The 21,677-nt window shown below is 50.2% G+C and overlaps 1 protein-coding gene across 5 annotated transcripts in view; it reads right to left on the minus strand.

Annotated features, from left to right (window-relative positions):
• GREB1 (growth regulating estrogen receptor binding 1) overlaps positions 1-17,151 on the minus strand; it is a 95,355-nt gene extending 78,204 nt beyond the window's left edge. For 4 of the 5 annotated variants that reach the window (XM_047854058.1, XM_047854055.1, XM_047854061.1 and 1 more), the window contains exon 1: positions 17,095-17,151. The gene's annotated coding sequence lies outside the window, so the exon portion shown is untranslated. Of the gene's footprint in view, positions 1-13,178; positions 13,234-17,094 lie in introns of those variants that run through there. The other variant, XM_047854056.1, reaches the window with a different exon arrangement.
• Positions 17,152-21,677: the final 4,526 nt, after the last annotated feature.

Below are 21,677 nucleotides of genomic sequence, written 5' to 3' on the forward strand. Positions count from 1 at the left end.
TCATGACCTGAGCTGAAGTCGGCCGCTTTACCGTCTGAGCCACCCAGGTGCCCCTGCCGTTCATTTTCTATGGCATTAAATTTAGGCTTCTGTTTCCTCTTGGCTTAATCTGTTGTACTGTTTCCAAACTGCTTAAAATGATCACTTTGTTATCGTCTTTATTTTCCACCTCCTTTAATAATGAAACCATTTCGGGCTACATATTTTCCTCTGGACACCTCTTTTGCTATGGCTTCGTAGGGCTTGGTATAAAGTGTTCTCCTTTTCACTTTTTAGACACCTTGCAATCTCCCTTTTGATTCCCTCCTTGATCAGGTAATTATCTAGGAATGTATGTTTAATTTCTAAATAGTCACGATTGGGGGTGGTTAGCCTTATACTATTTGTAATTTTTATTGGGTTGTAATCATGACTGTGGCCTTTAGAAACTCTGCTTTCAAAATGTCACAGGTTTCTTTTTTTTTAATGTTTGTTGATTTTTGAGACAGAGAGAGACAGAGCATGAGCGAGGGAGGGACAGAGAGAGAGGGAGACACAGAATCGGAAGCAGGCTCCGGGCCCCGAGCTGTCAGCACAGAGCTCAGTGCAGAGCTCGATCCCACAAATTGTGAGATCATGACCTGAGCCGAAGTCAGACGCCTCAACCAACTGAGCCCCCAAGGTGCCCCTACAGGTTTCTTTTTAATGGACACCCGATGGATTTTTACAAATAGCCTACGACTATGAGAAGAGAGATGTATAAACTCTCTAAGGGAGGAAAGGAGATAGATTACCCAGTTCTTCTCTATCCTTATGTATTTCTTTTTTTTTTTTTTTTTTAATTTTTTTTTTCAACGTTTATTTATTTTTTTGGGACAGAGAGAGACAGAGCATGAACGGGGGAGGGGCAGAGAGAGAGGGAGACACAGAATCAGAAACAGGCTCCAGGCTCCGAGCCATCAGCCCAGAGCCTGACGCGGGGCTCGAACCCACGGACCGCGAGATCGTGACCTGGCTGAAGTCAGACGCTTAACCAACTGCGCCACCCAGGCGCCCCATCCTTATGTATTTCTTATCTACTACGCTGTTGATTTTCAAAGTAGCGTCTGACTTAAAAAACAGCCCCCAAAATAGCGTCAACACGACCACAGGGCGGTAGCTCCTGCTACCAGCCTCACAAGCCAGGCACGACCGCACACATCAATCACTCTGACTCAAGACGTGTAAGAAATGCTCCCTTGTTTGGGCGGCGAAGTCATCTCAAGATGGGGCCACTGGTGCCCCTCTGAGGGCTCTGGTTTCCCTCCTGAAGACAAAATGGGCCAAACACTCACACTGATTTTCTGCCTCTCTTGCAAGGAAGGTCCAGCCTTTCCTCTTCCAACTAAAAGTACATAAAAACCATTAAACGCTTCCTGCTTCTAGCAATAATCCCTAACCTCAGGGCCCCCTGGTCAGCCCCTGCTTCCAGCCTGGGGCAATGAGGCATCGGAAGGACTGCGTTAGGAATTAGCCCCCCGGACACAGAGAAGGCACTCCAGAGAGTGAAAGAGGTCAGCTGCCAGAGCCCCTGAAGAGCCCACTCGCCTGGGTCGGAAGGGGCTCCAGGGTCCTCGTGTCTGCCTTCTTCCTTGACCCGACGCACACCTCGATACACAAAGGAGGGGTTACTGGCCACATTCGGGGGACGCTTGCGTTATTTTCGAATCGGGGCGGTCTGTTTAAAGCTGCTGCCCGTGAATAACATCACAAATGCCCGTTTCTATAGATCTTTGTCTGAAGAGCTTAAGGCACACAGAAAGGAGATTTGAGCCCATCCCTTTTTGCATGGCGTCTCTACAGAACCATGCTCGATGATCCAAAGAACACGATGGAGGCATCCAGACCCCAGCACCCTCCCAAGGCCCCTTTCTGCTCACCTGACAGGGGACAGGCACTCCGAGCCCAGAGGATTCCACCGGCTGTCACAGATCAATGCCTAACGTGGACGGAGCCACGAGGAGGAGGGAAAGGAACACTCACTGTCCTGCTACTGAGTACAAGGCACGTTCGGTGGCCAGGGGAGGGAGAGCATGAAGCCCGTTCTAAATAAAGATGGCAAATTCAAGTCTTGGAGAGGATACTCACCTGAAGGAACTCTTGTTCAAAGAAAAGAAGAGAATTGGGGTGGGGTGGGGTGGGGTGGGGGAGAAGGAGCAGGCAGGGAAACGGAGGAGGGAGGGGGAGAAACACAACATGAACCAGGAACAGCGGCACAGAAAAGTTTTCACAGTCAGAAAAATGGAAACTTTTACCGCCCTACGCACACATCGAAGCTTTAATGTCTAGAAGCAAATGGAGAGGAAATGTACCCCGCGCCCTGTGGGATGATGCATTTGAAATCATAGGAAGGAAACGCCAGCAAATGAGGATGGAGAAGGAGCCCGGAGACTCGAAGGAAAATCGTGTGGCCCTTTCGTCAGTGGCCGGGGGACCACCGTTGGACGGGGTGGGAACTCCCCAGGGCAAAGCTCCAGCTCACAGACAAAACCACCTGCCAGGTGAGAGGCTTTGGGAGGGGAGGACACAGCAGGCTGAGGTGGGGACACAGCTGGAGCTCTCTGGCCTGTTAGAAGTGTTAGAATCCGCCCCCCCCCTCGTGGGGGGACTGGAGAGCCCCAGTTTGGCTCAGGGTCAAACACAAAAGCTGAGATCTCCCGCCACCCCAGGCGACAGGGTAAAGGGCCCCGGGGCTGCGGTCTCTCCCTGCTCCCTCCCCGTGCAGGTCTCTGCCAGCCTCCTGCCACAGCTACCCCGGGCCACAAGCTGCGGGGATTTCTTCCACACCCTGGACACATCACCCTCCACTGCCTGCATTCCAAGGCCTGGCCCGCTTCCTCCCGAGGCGGGTGCGCGACGCTCCTCAAACCCCAGAACCTGAACCGCGGCCTTTACCATAACGCACAGGAGCCTGGCTGCGGCAGAATGGGCAGCGCATGCGTGACCCTGAGCAAAGTGTTTGACTCACCGGGCCTCGGTGTTCTCATCTGTAAAACGGGCACTCTGAAGCACTGACCGGCCGGTCATTTTGGAGAGTAAGAGAGGCAGAATACGTGGACGGTGCCTAGCACAGCACCTGGCAGGCAGTGCGCGAGCATTCATTTCTGGCTAAATCTGAATATTCACCCGGGAAGAATTTCAGATCGGAAATGACAAGTGACAAAGAACGCGTGAGGCGTTAGGAGGGAATGAGTGAGAACTTGGGCCAGGGGGCCGGTACTCAAAAAGGAAGAGGAGGGTATTTTGGTGGGATGGATTTGGCAAGATAGTTTAAGACAGGGACAAGAGGGTACATGGAAAGGAAAGCCCGATGAAGACAGACAGGCTCTCGGAAAAGGAGTTGATCTTACAAGTAGTAAATGGCTCACAAGACGGCACCGCGCGAGAGGAAAATCAAAACTGAGGGTGAAAATCGGACATCGTTTTCGTAGGTAAGTCCCTGAAACCTCAGAGCTAGGGATTTATGGTGACGAACGTGGCGTTTTAGGCCGGCCAATCAGACAGAGGGATGTTTGGGATACAGCTGGAGGCCTTGCGCATCTGCTTGTTTTTAAGACCAAAGCACAAAAAGTTGAAAACTCTGTACCCAAGGAACGCCGCTGGATGGCTGGTGGGCCCTATTTCACCGAGTCAGCCTCAAACAGAGTCAGTTCTACATCAGTTCCAGCCCCAGAACTAGTCCTGCACGTCCACTGGCTCATCAGACCCCAGGAGCACCTACGAACTTGACCAGATGAATGAAGCAGACTGATCTCCAGTGAGCCTGGAGTCACCAAGGCGGGCTATCTGGGCACGTTCTCAATGGCTGAGACACCCATCCCAAGCCATTCTCCCCCCCTGGCACCTGTAAACCAAGCAGTGTCGTTGAGAGCATCCGGTTAGAGCAGCAAGCTCTAGTTTGGGTTGAAGTTCAGTGAGAACAAGCATGGGGCGGAGCCATCAAGGAAGATCAAGGGTGATCACAGGCGAAGACAGAGAGAGAGGCGGCTTCGGCGAAAGGGCACAGATAGAATACACACATCATCTCTACTTCCTCCCAAACTTCACTAGGAGTAGGCGAGGAATCCAGAAACATACTACACACACACACACACACACACACACACACACACACACACACACGCAGAGCAAAGAGAGCCAGTGACAGCAGACAAAATGTGCCGCCATGCAGTTTAGAAGATGCAAAGCGGAAGTGGAGACAGACTTTGAAACAAAGGAAGAACTAAGGCATCCTCTGGGAAGCACACCAATTCAAACCACAGCAGAAGCCAGAAGAGGCTTAGGAATTGGAGGCAACACAGTGAGAAGTGGGGCTGAAGACCTGGCTGGGGGAGGGGGCCGGGGGGAGGAGAATCCCTCCCCACTCTCCTCCCCTCTCCCCTCCCTCAGCAGCCTCTTCCCTGTCTCCACCAGACCCTGGAGGTTTACTCAAGGAAAAAAAAAAATCACAGAGATTCTCCAGGATACAGCTGACAACTGGTGTGCGGGACTGAAAACAGGAACGGGTTCAGTCTACGGTGCCCTCCCCTCTCGTTCCTTTTCCCTATTTGGTTCCCCCAAAATGCTGACACTCGGGCTTAAGGATGGACAGACACTGCAAACTGGGGGTACCCCCGATGCCACAGATCCACATCCAATCATGTCCCACAAGGGAACACCCCCCTCCACCCCAGCTACCTCCTGTGTATGGCAACTTTCACACAACCTCCTGTACCTGATCCTTAACTATGAGCAGACATCCAAAGACCATCAGCATCACAGAGGCTTTTGAGAAACTCCTTCAACATAAAAGATCAAGACCAAAAGAAACGCACAAATAAAAGAGCACACAAAAAATGCAAAGGATAACACCCACCACAAATTCCTATCCTCGGAGGAACACTGTATCCACAAAACAAGAACAGAATGCTGTACTGGTCAACAAGGAATGTGTCAGGGCAGGGAGTATATGGGAACACTTAGTACTTTCCTCTCAATTTTGCTGGGAACCTAAAACTGCTCTAAAGAAATGCAATCTTTAGAAAAGAAAATGTAAGAATGCAGAAACCCAAAATGAACTCTTATAAACCATTTAAATGGTAATAGAAACTTAAACTTTACTGGGAGGGCTACAAGACAGAATTGAAGATAAAGACACAAAGATAAGAAAATTAGAGAATAAATCCATGGTCTAATAGGAGTTCCAGGAAAAGAGAACAAGGAAAAAGGAGGGAATAACATTCCCAAAGAAATAATCTAAAAAAAAATTCCCAGAAGCAAAGAATTTAAGTTTCTGGATTTAAAAATCCCAAGGGCTCGCCATAATAAATGAAAAAGGAGCATCATCATGAAATTTCAGAACACCAAGGATCAAGAGAGGATCCCAAAGAAAGATCCAGAAAGAAATTAAACGGCACATTCCACATTGAAAATAATCAGAATGACTTTGGATTTCTCAACAGTGATAATTGGGAAACAATGAAATAATGCCCTTAAAAATTCTGAGGGAAAATGGTGTGCTATCTAGAATTCTATACCCAACTAAAATAACAACCCAAACTACGAGTAGAATAAAACTATTTTCAGAAATTCAACATCTCAAAACAAAACAAAAACAAACAAACAAGAAACCATATCTCCCAACTATTCTTTCTCCAGAAGCTACTGGGGAATAGACAATATTGACCAATGTGAAGACATGAGACCCAGGGCAGAGGGTCCAGCACAAGGAGAGAAAAGGAGTTCCCAAGGTGATAAGGACAACAGCTTGGAAAAGGACATCTCCAAGACAAAATCAATGAAACAGATCTGATTATCTGATGTGTTGAACTATGTTGAAAAGAGCTTTCGAAGTTCTATCAGAGGGGTGCCTGGGTGGTTCAGTCGGTTAAGCGTCCGACTCTTTATTTTGGCTCAGGTCATGATCTCAAGGTTCGGTAGTTCAAGCCCCACACCGGGCTCTATGCTAACAGTGTAGAGCCTGCTTGGGATTCTCTCTCTCCACTCTCTCTGCCCCTCCACATCCCCCAAAATAAATAAACTTTAAAAAATTTTTGAAAAGTAGTTCTATCAGATCAGGATGAATTATTGATAGGTCTACAAAAATTCAAGTAAACAAAAATTGAGACAATTAGTGGCTGCACGAAAAATAAGATGTTGCACAGGAATTAGAAATTTAAGTTAATTGTAGCTATAAGTCTATGCTGAGTACAGATTCAAAGTTTGTGACAGAATGATTTTGGAAGGATGGGTAAAGGGAAGTGGAACGTGCATGCGAGGGTACATTTTAGGGACAGAAGGACGGAGGCCTGAGAAGGCCACAGTCGGAATGGCATGGAATGGAATGGAATGGAATGGAATGGAGTGGAGTGGAGTGGAGTGAAGTGAAGTGAAGTGAAGTGAAGTGAGTGAAGTGAAAGTGAAATGAAAAGATGGTCTGGAAATTAACTGCAGCACACGTTACTATTTGTAAATTAAACAGTAAATTCCAGAAAACAATTAAAAAGAAAAACTAAAAAGTTAAGACAGTTGTCTCTAGGTAGCAGGACCTGGAGTGGGAATAGGTGTTTTTCATTTTAAAGGTTATAATAATGACTTGTTTTTTTTAATGTTTTATTTATTTTTGAGAGAGACTGAGACAGAGCATGAGAGGGGGAGGGGCAGAAAGAGAAGGAGACACAGAATCCAAAGCAGGCTCCAGGCTCCAAGCTGTCAGCACAGAGCCCAATGTGGGGCTCGAACCCACGAACTGTGAGATCATGACCTGAGTCGAAGTCTCGGACACTTAACCCACTGAGCCTCCCAGGCGCCCCCATAATGACTTTTTACACTGTGTTCGTATTCACACTTATTAAAAACTGAAGGCTATGTTAAAAACTAAAATGTAAGCACAAAAATGCACAGCAGAAGTCACGCAGAATCTCAGCAGGATGGCCACTGAAGATCGTGGTGGACGACGGGCCAAGAGCAACGGAAGGCCAACCTGCCAAGCATTTCCTCAAGGTCATCTCGTCTCATCCCAGCAACTATCCTATCTGGCAATTAGTTCTGGCCCTACTTCATCGCTATTTTGCAGATGAAGAAACTGAAGCTCAGAAAGGTTGGGAGAGGTATCTCAGGACACACAGCTACTACCTTGTGTGGCCTTGAAAGCCCATCCCCAAAGAACATCTTCCAGGCAGAGCGGTGTGAAGAAGATCCAGTTAGCAGAACAGGAAGGACATCTCAGACACCCTCGGTTTAAGGGTTATAAGTCTGCCTTACTGTTCTCTTCTAGAACCTTTTCTAGTAGTGGCAAGGCATTTCCCAACTTCACAGAAAGCTATGGCATTCCCGTAAACTTCTCAAGGACAAAGCCAGGAAGTCAGCCTCGCGGGACTGAGCACTGCAGACACGTGGGAATCTGGGCTGCCCCCTGGGCTCCTCTGGGAGCCCTTAACATCCTGCAGCTACTCATAGAAGGTTCTGCGTCTACTCCCAGAACCACACGACAGTGCAAGGTCCCTATTACAGTACGCCTACATCACACCGTTATATCCACAATGGGGACAAAAACAGAAAACATCAAAACTTCTGTTTTCAAAAAATGAGAACAGGGGCGCCTGGGTGGCTCAGTCGGTTAAGCGGCCGACTTCGGCTCAGGTCATGATCTCGCAGTCCGTGAGTTCGAGCCCCGCGTCGGGCTCTGTGCTGACAGCTCAGAGCCTGGAGCCTGTTTCAGATTCTGTGTCTCCCTCTCTCTGACCCTCCCCCATTCATGCTCTCTCTCTGTCTCAAAAATAAATAAACGTTAAAAAAAAAATGAGAACAGACTGAGGGCTGATGGGGGGGTGGGAGGGCGGGGAGGGTGGGTGATGGGTATTGAGGGGGGCACCTTTTGGGATGAGCACTGGGTGTTGTATGGAAACCAATTTGACAATAAATTTCATCTATTTAAAAAAAAAAAAACTTCTGTTTTCATCTAGTCCATCTCATCCTTTTCATTATTTTCCGGTCTATGTTTTGGAATGCAAATAACATATACCATACGCCGCGGTCCGTGTATGCGACATATAAATCAATAAATACATACGTGGAGAGAGACGCAAGTTTGAACGGAAAAACAAGAAAAGCAGTACTTGTTTGGTAGCTGCTGTGTGCTGACACCTCTGTGACAAAAGCAGGATCTTCATTTTGCAGATGAAGACAAGGGGCCTGAGATCTAAAGCCTTTGTTGGTTTCACGTCCGTATTATTTCCTTTAGCAACGTAAGCCCCAGGAACATAGGAAAAATCGAAACAGCGGCTATCGTTTATTAGGGCCACTTTGTGTAGCCCCTTTTCTCGGTTTTTACCTCACTTTCATCACGGCTCTAAAAGGCACACGGCATGATTCTCTTTTTACTTTAGGAAACTGAGACGGGGCGGGGGGAGATTAAGTGACTTGTCCCAGGTCCTACATTTTGGACGATTTTAGAATGTCCAACGATGGCCCGAAGTAGGACAATCTTTGCTTTCAAATGAAGCCGGTGACTTCAGAAAAGAGAGTGTTGTTTTTTTAAGTTGGTGGGGTTTTTTTCGTGCCATTCACTTGTCTAGCCCCGCTGAAACTTTTGCTTAAGAAAAAAAAACTGCCTTGGGCTCTTTCATAAAGGTGCTTGACCAAAGCGGGGGGGGGGGGGGGGGGGGGGGGGGGGGGAGGAGGGGTGGGGAGGGCTTCCAGAACAAGAAAATAAAGCCTCAGTGAATGAAAAGCCCCATTTAAAAAAGACACATTTCTAGCCAGACAACGGAAACCGAGAGCATTCTAAGAATGTTGCCTGAAGACAGGTCTGCGGGAGGGAGGAGGGCGGAAAGACCACCGCTCAGACCACCACTTTGAGAAACAGCAAAGCAAACAAGCGGCCAGCAGCCGGCGGGCCGGGGGCCTGGACAGTGTCCGCCTGTCAGCCCGACTGGCCGTTCCCTGGGGATTAAAGCAGGAGACTCAGACTCCAGCCGTTCAAAGAAAAATATTCCGGCTCAGCCTGTGACTGCTTCTCTGTTCTTGCTTCCTTTCTTTTCTCTCTTCCTTGCAGAAGAGAAGATCAGAAGGTTTGCCCAAGAGGCAGAGAATCCATTTATCTTAAAAGGCTCCTGACACTTACCGGGGAACCCGAAGACGTGTGTGTCCGGCTAACCTCTGGGCCCCCAGTTATTCCCCGTTCCCTTCTGAACACTTTCCACTTTGCTTTTCTGTAGGGAGGCGCCCGTGCCAGAGCCCAAATCTGTGAACAAATGTTACGGACTTCCCAGAATGGGCTAGCTCACAGTCCCGAAGAGCACACCCAGCTCTGTGCACCCCTGGGTGCTGCTCATGAAGATAAAGCCGACACCTCGCCTGCTGCACACGTGCCCGATCCGGCTCTTCTCCCAAACGCCCAGGGCACACGCCGTTGGCTCAGTCCCTCTGCACAGAGACCGGAGGCCCACGATGTGCTGAGAACAAGCCCTTCAGTCCGCCCGTCATGCTGTCCAGTTAGATGGGAACCAGCAGGGCTCTCAGAGAAGGGCTTGCAGCTCCCCTTCAGTTATCATAAGCCTCTCAGTAAAGTTCCACTTTACCAGCATCCAACAATTTTTCAAAGGTGGGCCTTACAAAGCATTCATAACCCGCCTGCCTGCTAGCTGGTAAAAAAACAAAAAAACCAAAACCAAAACAAAAAAAAACATGTACTTTGGAAGAGGACCACCAGAGGCTTAATTCATAGCTGTGCTATTTTCAAGCTGTGTGACCTTGGGTGAGTTACCTAACCTCTCTGGACCACCGTTTCCTCGCTCGTAACATGAAGAACTGCCTCCCAGAGCCGAAGGGAGGGCCAAATAAACGAATACACAGAGGGTAGTTGACACACGGATGTCACCTCTGTAAAATGGAAATTAACCCCTCATGACTCGCATTTCTAGACGCCAACCAGAGATGTGGACTTGGTTCGACTCACTGTACCCCAGCAGAAGTCATCAGGCTCCTGGCTTCCTTCAGGGGTGCACCGACCGAAATGTGCCAGCGCAAGCAGATACGCGATTTCTGTGTGTCTCATCCCCCTTCTCTCCAAACCTAAAGCCCCCTGGGGCACCTGGGGGGCTCAGTCGGTTAAGCGTCCGACTCTTGATTTCGGCTCAGGTCATGATCTCATGGTTCATGGGTTCGAGCCCCGCGCCAGGCTCCGTGCTGACAGCGTGGAGTCTGCTTGGGATTCTCCCTCTCTTCCTCCTCCTCCGCCCCTCCGTTGCTCTCACTCTCTTGCTCTCTCTCCCAAAATAAATAAATTTTAAAAAAAAATTAAAAGCTCCTTGACAGCAAGAACTATTCTAGTCACCCCTTTACTCCCCTGGGACACTGTGCATATATGTATCTCTCTCTCTCTCTCTACATATATACATATGTGTGTGTGTGTGTGCGCGTGTGTGTGCACACGCGCACACACACACACAGCAGAAAATACCTCCTAAACAGAGGGCGTGGGGGAGGAGGTCACAGCGAGGAATGTACGGAAATGGAGCACAGTCCCGTCTGAAAGCTGCACCCGTCGGGTGCAGAATCTGAAACCCCAGCTATACCAAATAAGCACACCTGAGGTTTTATTTCAGCGCCCCCCCCCCCCCAGGGGATGCCACTGCTCTTACAGTTCCAGAAATCGTATTAGCTACTGCCCCGGAGATTACCTGGACTCACCTCACCGCTTTCTATTCCGAGCGGGGTCGGGAGGAAGCCCTCCCTGTCGAACATCGAAGTACAAGATGTGCACTTGTGTTCTTTCCTCATGAGCACGCTGCTTGCCGGAGGGCCCTGTGGGGGCCTGTTCCCCCTTCGGCTTGCACCTGAGCCAAATTCATCGCTCCCTCTTCTGTTCCGCCACCCGCAGAACTTTGCTGCCGCCCCCGCCGGGTGCTGACCCCGCTAAGACCACAGGGTGCGCGTCTCCCACCCCCTCGGGGTGGCGGGGGGGGGGGGGTTGAGCTGCTGCAGACAGCAGCCAAGTTCGCTCAGCTCTCCATCCCTTACAGAGTCCGGAGCGCTTTCTCACGAAGAGCAGGTCTCTGGCAAGGAAGCGGTGGCTGACTGTGCTCATCACCCCAGGCTGCTACAGACCCTGCCACCCGCACCCAGGCCACCCCTGCCTCCGGAAGAAGATGCAGCTGGAGGCCTTCGGGGTCTCAGCACCAAGTGGAGGCAGCTGGGTCTGCCCTGAGCCACACACTGACAAGCGTGGCCCCTACTGTGCCTCCTCTGTGAAAAGGTGAACTTCCCCCCCCCCCTTCCAGAATCACGATTTTGAGCCTTAAAAGTGAAAGCTTAAGTTTGGCTCTATAGTAGAAATCTTGCCTTCTCACTTGGAGCTAAGGGCGAACGTGAACCAAAACAGGAAGAGCAGGAAAACAATGAACGCACGACCCCGGGAGGTGGTCGCCTTAGCAAGGGTGCAGGCAAGAAGGTGGCTTCAACGGAGACAGAAGAGAGCGGGAGTTTCTCTCTCAGGTCAGTCTCAAAGGGCCCCCTCGGAAAGCTGCGGGGGAAAGGATGAGCTCCAGTTTGCGGCAAAGGCGAAAGGGCATTGCGGGCAGAAGGCGGACGGCGCACCCACGCCTGGCCCAGGGGGACACGCCGTCGTGCGCCTGGGGGATGCAGGTCCTTCCAGACGTAGGCATGTAAGGTCAGGGCTAGAGGGGTGACGAGGGGCCGGCCCAGACTAAGCCCAGCCAACGTGTTGAGAACCAGCTTTGTGGAAGCAGGAAAGGACTCTGCGCACACGTGATTAGGCTCTATTTCAGAGAGGCTTCCTAAGGATGGTCTACAGGACAGTATTGCGATATATACCGCAACTCACAGACCGGCCCCACGTGCAAGAGGAAGGAGGGGGAGGCTGGTGACTTCAGGGGCCGAAAACAGAAGCTCAGCGTCCCAAGTGCCGGGGACCCTCCAGCCCCGCCCTTGCTGGCGGCCCATCCCCAACACTCCTGCACACCCCAGACACTCGGACCACAGGCCCCCCGTCCCTGCAGACAACAGCCTTCCCCTTGACTCCTGCCCAGCTTTCAGGGCCTCAAGGGAAGGTACCGGATGTGCCCCGCCGGCCACAGTGACACAGCACCCCCCCCAAAGTCGTACCAGAACCCCCCCCAAAACTCCAGCTCTGATCTGAGCTGCCACGAACCGCTGCCCCTTCCTCCTCCAATCTCCCTACAGCAAAATTTAAGAATCCTTCGGCCACCGGACAACTACGGTGACATTTCGAGTTGAGTCCAAAATGGAGTCAAAAAACCAAAACAACAAAAACCATAATTAGCACAGCCCTCTCAAGCTGCCGCTTTCAGCCTCACTCTGTGACTTCCACAGGCGCGCTGGGGCCCTCCCCCATGAAGAATGGGGGTGTAGGAGCAGTCGGCCCCCAATATATGATATGGCCATAAACGCATTCAGACCGCGGAATGGTCTCCTATAAACTCTTTGACGGTCCTCCTGGCAGGAAACGCCATTCTAATGTAGATTTCTCCGATTTTCCCTAGAGGAACCCATAAACTCCACAGGTGCTGTTTAAGGAAGAAAAGCCGGGGCGAGGGGCTCACTTGTCCCACCACGGCTGTCCTGCCCCCCCCCCCCCCCCCCAGCTGCTGCGCCACCGCGGCCCTGGAGACATCCTCTGACAGTGCACAGTGCTTCATCCGAGAACGTCCCCAAGCTCTCTCCACGGGAACTACAAAGCAGCGTGGCCCCTCCAGCTGCAGTGAGAACTGAATAGGGGCGAGGCACCTTCAGAAGAAAGCCAGGCAAGATTTTCAGGGAAGAACAAACTACTGAGAAACTTTTCTCCGGAAACAAGCAGGCAGGACCCAAAGAGTGCTGCAGACCTTTATACATGATGTATGTATACAAGATACACAAGATACGTAGGGTATCTTTAGCCCATCATATCCTCACTATACCCACTGCTGCTCCTGTGCCCACCTTGTGCAGAACTAATCATTTACGACCCCTTGAGATGCCACTCCAAACAGTGCACTTTGCTCGGAGTACCTGCACCTGCGGCTTATTGAAACGCTAATGCTTTGCCATCGTTCTCCTGACCACAGACCAGTGCTGTCTGTCTCGTAAGCAGCGAGCCAACACAAACCCTTCCGCCCCCGAAAGTGGGTGCCGCACTCCCCGAAGCCAATGCACCGTACCTTACAAAAAGCTGGTCATCTCAGGCAGCCCCATAAACACAGCAGCCAAGAGCAGCCTGCACCCAGCAGAGTGGGAGCGCTCGCGGAGGCTGACGCCTCCCTGGGGCTGTGCCTTTGATCGCGTGGGGAGCCCTTAATGCCCCTGAGAACTGTGCGGTCAGCCTGACACCCTGGCTCCCGGCCCCTGCCCAGAGAAGCAGCGGCAGCCAAGCCAGCCAGGGGAAAGGTTTCAGAGCCAGTATCTGCTCCTGGGGCTACAACAACAACTGGAGGGGAAAAAAAAAAAAAAAAAAAAAAACTTCAGCAGACCTTCCAAGTTGAGCTCCATCTGTCCCAGGCTCCTGCTGGGTCAGATGGCCAATGCCACAGTTTTCTGTCTTCTTAGCACGGAAGTGTTTTGCCGGGTCAGAGTGCTCTCCACGCAGGTACAGGCCAATCTGTCAGTCTAACCACCAGCAGTTAAACCGAGACGTTTTAAACAACGTGCAAGTTTTGTACTTGGGGGCGGTGGGGGGGGGGGGGGGAACCGCGTCCTCTTGCGCAGAGAACAAAGGGTCGGGAGAAGGGCCTCGGCTTTGCCGCGGGAAGCTGGCAGGCCCGTCTGCTGGCAGGTGCCGCGCTGACCCACGGAAGCACGTGCCCTCAAAAATGATCCCCGTGAACACCAGGAGCACACCCCAACAAGGAAAACTCCCCGGAGAGGCACAGAGGCACATCCTTAAGCTTCTTTTATTGAAATCCCTTCCGGAGCACCTGGGTGGCTCAGCCGGTTAAGCGTCCGCCTTCGGCTCAGAGCATGATCTCATGGCTCGTGAGTTCGAGCCCCGCGTCGGGCTCTGGGCTGACAGCTCGGAGCCTGGAGCCGGTTTCAGATTCTGGGTCTCCCTCTCTGCCCCTCCCCCATCCATGTACACGCACCCTCTCTGTCTCTCTCTCTCTAAAAAAAAAAAATTTGAAAGAAAGAAATAAATCACTTCTGCCGTGGAAAAAAACGCCAGCCTACACGTCCCTGTTGTAATGGACTCTGAAATCCAGGAATCCTGATCAGGTCCCCACTGAAAAAGCAAAGGAACGAAATCATGGGGGCTTACTTCATTTGTGCTGAATACCTTTAACGTTTATTTTTATCTGCTCGTCAGGATCTTCCCTTTGCCCGCAAATACGACGTGGATGTGACCCAGGGTTTCCATGCCACCTACCTTTTGTGACAAAGGCCAAAGTGCCGGATTATTCTTGCCAGCGCCCCAGTCAGCAAAAAGAGCTCTCAGCCGTTTCTAGGTCCAGCTCCAAAAAGGACTAGGAGCTCCAGGGTGGAAGGAAGAACCTCGTATCGCAGAGCCTTCCCCGGCTGAGCAGTGTCTCTAGAAAGGGCTGGAAGAGACCCCACTCATGCCCAACCTTCCCAGCAAGGGCGGGGGGGGCAGCGCCCCCTTGTGTTTCTGCTGGAGTGAGGCTCCGGGAGTCCAAGCAAACCCCTGGCACGATGGCTTTGTCCATCTGGGGAGGCCGTCAGGCCCGGTGACCGTGCAAGGAGGACCTGTTGCGACGTCTGCCCCTCGGCGTGCTGTCTGTAATGGCGGGAAGCTGGACACTTCAGAAACGCCCAACAAGAAAGGAAAGCTTAATGTGGTCTCCGATATCCACACACACAAAAGCTACGTACACGAAGAGTTTCCAAATGACGCAGACGTACTTAGGATATAACGTGCAGCAACAAAAAAAGTCTAAATTGTCACAGAGGGGCACCTGGGTGGCTCAGTCGGCCGAGCATCAGTCTCTTGATTTCCACTCGGGTCACGATCTCACATCACAGTTCGTGGGATCGAGCCCCACGTCAGGCTCTGTGCTGACAGTGTGGAACCTGCTTGGGATTCTCCCTCTCCCTCTCTCTCTGCCCCTCCCCTGCTCTCTCAAAGTAAACAAACATTTAATAAATAGTTATAGAAATAGAGAGAGAGAAATATACATGTACATGTATATTTTATGTAACATATACATGTTACATAAAACACATTTATATTTATATATTAGTAATACTGTGTTAATATTACAATAATGTACCAGGTAGTATTATATAAGTTATGTATTACTCTGCATTACATGGAACATCATAGACTGTATGTTTATAATTAACATATATATTACATTTATATTTACATATTGAAAAATGTCTACAGTGATTGCCTCTAAATGAAAGAGTTGAAGATTTTTGTTATGCCTCTTTAATCTTTCCTGTCCTGTGCTAACTTTGTAAACTGACGTAAGTTGTCATCATCACGGGGAGAAAATGAGCGAAGAAAAATCTGTCTTCATTAAGGCTGCATCACAATACCTTTGAACTGATTATGCTCTGCCATTACTGTCAAAATAGGCTTTTGATGTGAACACAGCATTGAGGTGTGTGAGGACGAGAGAGAGCTCAACACATCAGTTCTGTAGGGATGTTCCTCGTGTGAACCGCCCTTCTGAACGCAGATCTGCAAATCCAACAGATGTCAATGCCCATATATCTCCCTGCCATAAACCCCTTTCTTCTATTCCACGTCAAACGCTCTTCCCCCCCGGGGCCAAGTCCCCTGCACGTTAAATATGACGAGCACTGATTACAGTCACCATACCAGCCGCCAACACAAACACTTGAGACTGTGATGTGTCGGCTTTATTTTTCTTTCTGACCACGAAGGCTAGACGTGATGACCTTCAAAAAGCAGAAGAGTCTCCATCTGTCCAGCACAGTGTCCTCTGTTAGAGATCATGATAACACCGGTAACAAATACACACGTCTTGTTGGGTTTTTTTTTTTTCTAGCAATTTTATTTGTTTTTTTTTCAATATATGAAGTTTATTGTCAGATTGGTTTCCAGACAACACCCAGTGCTCATCCCAAAAGGAGCCCTCCTCAGTACCCATCACCCCCCTCCCCTCCCTCCCACCCCCAATACACCCGTCTTGTGATGCCTCTTTGTGCCCACTGTACGTTTCATCCCCCTGGAAAGCCCACCCCCCTCATCTGTGATACGAACGCCTACTCATCCTTCAAACTCCAGTTCCAGCATCTCTTTTCTTGTGCGGTGGCCCTGACCTCCCTCCCTATACAGACCTGACCACTAACCTTCTTTGTTTAGGTTTAACAAACCTCCAGAAGCCAGACTAGAGAGACAGACTCGTGGCTGAAGCAGATAAAGGGCACTGCGGCATGGTGCCTATGCAGAGGAGGCCAAAAGGTGCTACAAAAAAACGGAGACCCGGGACTCTGGCGTATGCTAAGTGGAGAAGCAGGCCCCGAAAATAGGAAGCTTCTCTGAAATACCGTATACAGAGCACTTGGTCCCTCCACTCCCATCCTGTGGCCGCGGGCAGAATGTCAGGACACAGGCATTCACCCCCAGGCAAAACACACAAGGGTTCCTCTCCGTATCAACTGAATCAACCGAGAAGTAGGCCCGCTCTTAAAGACACAGTCTTCAATTTAGAAAGTTCCAGAATACCAGCTGATTCGCTCCTGGGCACCCAAAAAAGCAACACTGCCAATCCACAAAGCTCCATCTGAGGACACACAGAGCTCCCAGCGGACCTCCTCCCTCATTCTTACACACACATGAAAATCCAGAGGTCACAGCATCTGAAGGACTGAAGCGTGAAAAGAATATCCAGGAGGAAAACCAGGGATACAAAGAGAATCAAAACAAACAACACAAAACACAGTGACTTGGGTTATCCTCTGAGAGATCGGGGGGCCATACTTGGCCACCAGCCCATTCAACGAGAGACCAAAAATCACAGAGAAGGAGCCCTTCGAGGTGACCCGGGCCATCCTCTGGTTTTAGAGCTAAGGGATAGTCTTGGGCCAGCTGGGCCGCTATTCACAAAAATATCACACAGAGAGGGGCTTCAACAAAAAGCATTGCTTTCTTACAGTTCTGGAAGCTGGAAGTCCAACATCAAGGTGCCCAAAGACTCAGGGACAGTGAGGAACTGCTTCCTGGTGCGGCCGTCTTGCTGTGTCCTCACATGAAGAGGCAAGGCAGCACTCTGGGGTCCCTTAGGAGGGTACTAATCCTATTCATAAGCTCCTCCCTCGTGACCTAATCACACCCCATAGGCCCCACCTCCTAACACCACCACATTGGGGCTTAGCTTTCAACCTATGAATTCGGGGAGGACAGGAACATTATTCAGTCCGTAGCAGGGACCCACGGCTGCTGGAGAGCTGAGTAGGAAGGCTGTGGGTAGGAAAGCCACACGCATTTCCACAGGAAAGAGTTTTAGCCATTCGGTATGTTGTTCCTATATACAGACAATTCTGCTACAACGCTGGTTTTTGAACTGCAAATCGGTCCCGGCAGATCGACAGATGACAGAACAATTTGACCACTTTGTGAATTTTCTGTGTGCTTGGGAGTGCCTTCTCGTGCAAGAAACACTAAGGCGGATGCAGAAAAAAAGGCGCCCAGCTCCACAGAGCTGCTTGGCAATGAGCAAACTGGGGACCCCCTCAAACCGGGACGGGCTACCTCCAATCGCCACACGTGCCACGCCCACCCACAACTCTTGGACCCTTCCACACGATTCCACGCCTCCCTCCTTTCCCTGCTTCTCACAAGCTGCAACCCCTCCGACGCACACAGAGCTTCATTCGTGTGATCTTACACTTCACAGTAAGGTTCCACGTTTATGGTGGGATTTATGTACTTCCTAACCGTTTTGCATATGTAAAACTGTGCTTTCCTTTTCTGACAGGATTTTTTCCTCTCCCCACCCCCCCCCGCCCCCCAGTGTGTCATTGATGAAGTTTCTGAGTGCTATGCCCATAACCCCGGTTCTCCTATAACCCCTTATGGTGCAATTTTTGACGATGCAGTCACTCTGAGGCACACATATGTCTTGTTACGGCAGGATCGACTGCATAATGTATTGCTATATGCCTGCACACAAACCAATTCCAGGAGTCTCTCTGATCCTTGAACGAAGACACAAAGGGCATGGTGTGCTGATTCTGCTTTGGAAAATGTGATTGCTGCCACCGAATCGCTCCTCGTGCGTTATTTCTGGCGACCCCGAAACTTTTCATCTCCTGCCTGACCTTCTCCCCTCAGCGATGGGGCTGGAATCTCTTCCTGGGCTAAGGCCATTTGTCGGGTTTTGTTAGCATGAAAGAAATCTGCGGATCATCCATTTTCCCTCCCACCGCATACAAAGTAAAATTCAAGCATAAATAATGAAATCTTCATTCCCGGCTTCTGTTTACAAGACAGCAGCCGAGTCTCGGGGAAGCTGTGAGGCTTGCTCCTGGGGTCCCGTGCCGCCCCTCGCCCACCTGGTAGCTGTGTGACCTTGGGCAGACTCCCTGACTCTCTGAGCTCTGGTTTTCTCTGTCATGAACAGAGATAACAAGGTTCACTTCAAAGAGGTTTTGTGAGGGGTGAGTAAGATAATGGAGTATTTAGCGCAGTGGCTGGCCCTTAAGTGTTTTCCCGTTGATTTTATTTATTTCTTTATTTTTAGGACCAGTCAAGCTGATGTCTTTGCTGCTCACAAATCCCCTCATCTGTGTCTTGTGTTATTTGCCTACATTGCAACCCCCTTCCCTCCCCGACCTCACCTCTAATTTGGAGCTTAAAAATTGCAAAACAGGAGTGACTGGGAAGGTACAAAGCCTCTTAATTTGGGGGGCCAACTCTTTTGGCCCATCATGGCCAGGTTCTCCTCTTTGGCCTCTCCTTGCCCTTCATTAGCTTGGAGCAGTCATTCGTTCATACACCCAACATTTGCTAGGTGCCCAGCATACGCTGGGTAGTTGCGTGATCTGGGTTCCAAGAGCCTCCGTTTTCTCAGCAAAATGAGGGTCATAATACCCATATCATGAGGTTGGAAGGCTTAAATGGCGCTAGGACCGTAAAGCACCTTTACGCTGCCTCGCACACAGTAGGTGCTCAACAAAGAGTAGCTTTCATCCGCATCATCGTGGTGAAAATGACTAAGGCACAGCCCTGCTGTCAGGAAGCTTAAAGTCCAAAAGCATAAAGAACCCCCCCTTCCACTGCACTACAACAGACCTGCTGTGGTTCCTGTGCCGGGAAGGTCTGCAAACCTCTCTCCTACAGACCCAGACAGGCTGGAGCAGACGTTTCACTGGCTACGAAACAATGAGTCTGATTATGCATGCATAGCACTGAAAAGGCAGCAAGCTTGCGAAGGTATGATTCATCACTGCCTGCTGCAGTAATTAGAAGTATTTTGGTTGGTTCTAGGTCAGAATGACCCAGTTTACTGCACCTTTTTTTTTTTCTCACTGTGAAAGTCTGCGGTGAACTTTAAAACAAAGCTTGGGAAAAGATAACTGCTCTGTGGCTTTTGCTCAGAGGAAAGACATTATCGGCTCTGCTCCGCAGAAACAAGCCCTCCTCACGGAAGCCATTAAGGCTCGGTCTTGGATTTTACCAGAAAGAAGGACAGTCTGCATGGACCCTCCCACCCCCCCTTCAACCGGAGTTCCTAGAAACTCACCCGTCTGTTTCCCCAGCCCCAAGTATAACATAAGTACCAAGAGAGTGTTTATTGGAGGAGTGCTCCTATAGGCAGTTAACTTTCTAAAAGAAAAAAAGAAAAAAAAAAAAGAATGAATGACCCAAAAGATGTGATATTTGCTAAACTCTCCAGGAATAAAGTAACATTTTCTACTTTATTCCTGCTGACGGTGACTCATTGGCAAAGATAGTGTCTACATGTGTAATATGACATGCTAAAGGACCAAAAAAAGCACAAAAGCCATAACAGAAGGCAGAGAAAACACACATAAGGACAGAAAGTTAGATCACTCACATCCTTGGCAACTAACAGAATAGTATTTTTTTTTTAATGCAATAGAAAAAAGACTGGAAGGAAATACATGAAAATTTTAACAGTGGATGGTTGGGGAAATGGAATTATAGACAAATGTTTTTTTTCTACATTTTTTTTTTTTTACAAATGGTCACGTGCATGGGGCGCCTGGGGGGCTCCGTTGGTTGAGCGTCCGACCTCGGCTCAGGTCATGATCTCGCGGTCTGTGGGTTCGAGCCCGCGTCGGGCTCTGTGCTGACAGCTCGGAGCCTGGAGCCTGCTTCGGATTCTGTGTCTCCCTCTCTCCCTGCCCCTCCCCACTCACGCTCTGTCTCCCTCCATCTCTCAAAAATGAATAAACGTTAAAAAAAATAAAAACAAAAAAAACAAAAAAACCCCCACAAATGGTCACATGCGGTTTGTATAAACACCTCTTGGGGATGAGGGGGCAGGATGCTAATCATGACATCCCATCAAGGTGGAGTCCACTGGGGGGCGCTGCACAATATGGGGCAGGTGAGGGGCGGCTGGAGCGCTGGAGCCACACTGGCCTGACGCTGCCACTCCGCACCGGGCAGGTCCTGGCGCCTCTGTGAAAGGGGAGCCCAGGCTAGGGGCCTCTTTGGCAGCAGCCTTCGGCTCTAGCTCAACAGCTACTCATGCGTTTCAGGGGACGACTCTCCTGGGGTAAACTGGACACCCTACTCGTGGACTGAGTGGGGAGCAAGCGTCCCCAGACTGGTCCTCCAACTCAGGCCCGAGTCCCTGCCTGAAAGTGCCCCCTTAACACCAGCCCACTCACCTGTGGAACTCCTTCTCCCCGGAAATGGACCCACACAGGGGCCGACAAAGTTCAGAGCTGGGATGGGCGGGCTTGGACACAACTTCTCCGACCCAAGGGAGACCTGGGATGCCCCCGCTCCACAAAAACCAAAACTCACCGTCTTTCTAGGCCGGCCTCGGGTCCTACTCGCTCCAGGCAACCTCCCAGATTGCTCCCATCCCCACTCTAAACCCTTTCTTTCTTTGAATTGTGCTTATTGAACCTGAGCCGATACAGAAGAACGTGTGGAAGATACTTGTTATGAAAACTCATGATACAACGAACAGCCACAGGCCTCCCCCTGTTTAAAAACAAGAACACAGGGGCGCCTGGGTGGTGCAGTCGGTTAAGCGTCCGACTTCAGCTCAGGTCACGATCTCGCGGTCCGTGAGTTCGAGTCCGCGTCGGGCTCTGGGCTGATGGCTCAGAGCCTGGAGCCTGTTTCCGATTCTGTGTCTCCCTCTCTCTCTGCCCCTCCCCCGTTCACGCTCTGTCTCTCTCTGTCCCAAAAATAAATAAACATTGAAAAAAAAAATTAAAAAAAAAAAACAAGAACATCAGTGGATGGCTGGGTGGCTTGGGTGGTTAAGCGTCCGACTCTGTTTCAACTCGGGTCACCATCTCAGAGTTTGTGAGCCCACATTGGGCTCAGCACTGAAAGCGAGGATTCTGCTTGGGATTCTCTCTCTCTCCCTCTCTCTCTGCCCCAACCCAGCTCGCTTGTTCTCTCTCTCCAAATAAATCAATGAATGAATGAATGAATGAATGAATGAATCAATGAATGAATGAATATTTAAAACATTAAAAACAAGAACATCAGAACAGCTACCGAACCCTGGTGAGCTCCTTCCTGA

Source organism: Prionailurus viverrinus, chromosome A3 (genome assembly GCF_022837055.1).
Source record: "Prionailurus viverrinus isolate Anna chromosome A3, UM_Priviv_1.0, whole genome shotgun sequence".
NCBI lineage: Eukaryota > Metazoa > Chordata > Mammalia > Carnivora > Felidae > Prionailurus > Prionailurus viverrinus.